The sequence below is a fragment of the Danio aesculapii genome, chromosome 4, assembly GCF_903798145.1.
Source record: "Danio aesculapii chromosome 4, fDanAes4.1, whole genome shotgun sequence".
NCBI classification, from domain to species: Eukaryota; Metazoa; Chordata; class Actinopteri; order Cypriniformes; family Danionidae; genus Danio; species Danio aesculapii.
Window position 1 is genome coordinate 380,806 of NC_079438.1, and position 2,500 is coordinate 383,305.

General features: G+C 25.1%; 1 protein-coding gene across 1 annotated transcript in view; it reads left to right on the top strand.

Annotated features, from left to right (window-relative positions):
* The window catches only part of LOC130222646 (mucin-2-like), a 57,882-nt gene that overhangs the window by 1,677 nt on the left and 53,705 nt on the right, over positions 1 to 2,500 (top strand). The gene's annotated exons all lie outside the window — the stretch shown is intronic.

Consider the following 2,500-nt stretch of genomic DNA (forward strand, 5'->3'; position numbering starts at 1 on the left):
ATCAAACTGGTCAGTCAATCGATTGTTCAAAAAAATCTATTAATCAATTGTTAAATTAATCAATAAAATGTTCAATGAATGAATGAATTGATCTTTAATGAATTAATTCTTCAACCAATCAATCGATTGTTTAATCAGCTGTTCAATCAAATATACAGTCAATTAATTGTTCAATCAATCAATCAATCAAATCAAAGATTCAATCAGTCAATTAGTCAATCGATTGTTCATAAAAATCAATCAATGGTTCAACCAATCAATAAAATGTTCAATTAATCAATCAAATATTCAATTAATCAATTATTAAACCCATCAATCAATCAAATCAATCAATCAACTGATCAGTCAATCGATCGTTCAAAAAAATCTATTAATCAATTGTTGAGTTAATCAATAAAATGTTCAATGAATGAATGAATTGATCTTTAATTAAGTCAATCTTCAACCAATCAATCAATCAAATATTCAGTCAATCACGCGTTTAACCATCAATCAAATCAATCAATCAGTCAGTCATTCGATTGTTTAAAAAAAATCAATCAATCAATCAATTGTTGAATCATTCAATAAAATGTTCAATGAATGAATCAATTGATCTTTAATGAATTAATTCTTCAACCAATCAATCGATTGTTTAATCAACTGTTCAATCAAATATGCAATCAATTAACTGTTCAATCAATCAATCAAATCAAAGATTCAATCAGTCAATTAGTCAATCGATTGTTCATAAAAATCAATCAATCAATGGTTCAACCAATCAATAAAATGTTCAATTAATCAATCAAATATTCAATTAATCAATTATTAAACCCATCAATCAAATCAATCAATCAATCAATTGATCAGTCAATCGATCATTCAAAAAAATCTATTAATCAATTGTTGAGTTAATAAAATGTTCAATGAATGAATTAATTGATCTTTAATTAATTAAGTCAATCTTCAACCAATCAATCGATTGTTCAATTAATCAATCAAATATTCAGTCAATCACTCGTTTAACCATCGATCAATCAAATCAATCAATCAGTCAGTCATTCGATTGTTTAAAAAAATCATTCAATTGTTGAATCAATCAATAAAATGTTCAATGAATGAATCAATTGATCTTTAATGAATTCATTCTTCAACCAATCAATCGATTTGCTTAATCAACTGTTCAATCAAATATACAGTCAATTAATTGTTCAATCAATCAATCAAATCAAAGATTCAATCAGTCAATTAGTCAATTGATTGTTCATAAAAATCAATCAATCAATGGTTCAACCAATCAATAAACTGTTCAATTAATCAATCAAATATTCAATTAATCAATTATTAAACCCATCAAATCAATCAATCAATTGATCAGTCAATCGAACTTTCAAAAAAATCTATTAATCAGTTGTTGAGTTAATCAATAAAATGTTCAATGAATGAATGATTTGATTTTTAATAAAGTCAATCTTCAACCAATCAATCGATTGTTCAATCAATCAATCAAATATTCAGTCAATCACTCGTTTAACCATCGATCAATCAAATCAATCAGTCAGTCATTCGATTGTTTAAAAAAAATCATTCAATTGTTGAATCAATCAATAAAATGTTCAATGAACGAATCAATTGATCTTTAATGAATTAATTGTTTAACCAATCAATCGATTGTTTAATCAACTGTTCAATCAAATATACAGTCAATTAATTGTTCAATCAATCAAATTAAAGATTCAATTAGTCAATCGATTGTTCAAAAAAATCAATCAATCAATGGTTCAACCAATCAATAAAATGTTCAATGAATCAATCAAATATTCAATTAATCAATTATTAAACCCATCAATCAATCAAATCAATCAATCAATTGATCAGTCAATCGATTGTTCAAAAAATCTATTAATCAATTGTAGAGTTAATCAATAAAATGTTCAATGAATGAATTAATTGATCTTTAATTAGGTCAATCTTCAACCAATCAATCGATTGTTCAATCAATCAATCAAACATTTAGCCAATCACTCATTTAACCATCAATCAATCAATCAGTCAGTCATTCGATTGTAAAAAAAAAATCAATCAATCAATCAATCAATAAATCGTTGTTTGACCAATTATTAAATTGTTCAATCAATCATTCATTCAATCAATCAATCAATCAATCAAATATTTAGTCAATTAATTGTTCAACTCAATCAATCAAACCGAATGATCTAGCAATTTTTAAACCCATCAATCAATCAATTGGGCAGTCAATCGATCGTTCAAAAAAATCTATGAATCAATTGTTGAATTAATCAATAAAATGTTTAATGAATGAATGAATTGATCTTTAATTAAGTCAATCTTCAACCAATCAATCAATTGTTCAATTAATCAATCAAATATTCAGTCAATCACTTGTTTAACCATCAATCAATCAAAGCAATCAATTAGTCAGTCATTCGATTGTTTGAAAAAAATCATTCAATTGTTGAATCAATCAATAAAATGTTCAATGAATGAATCAATTGATCTT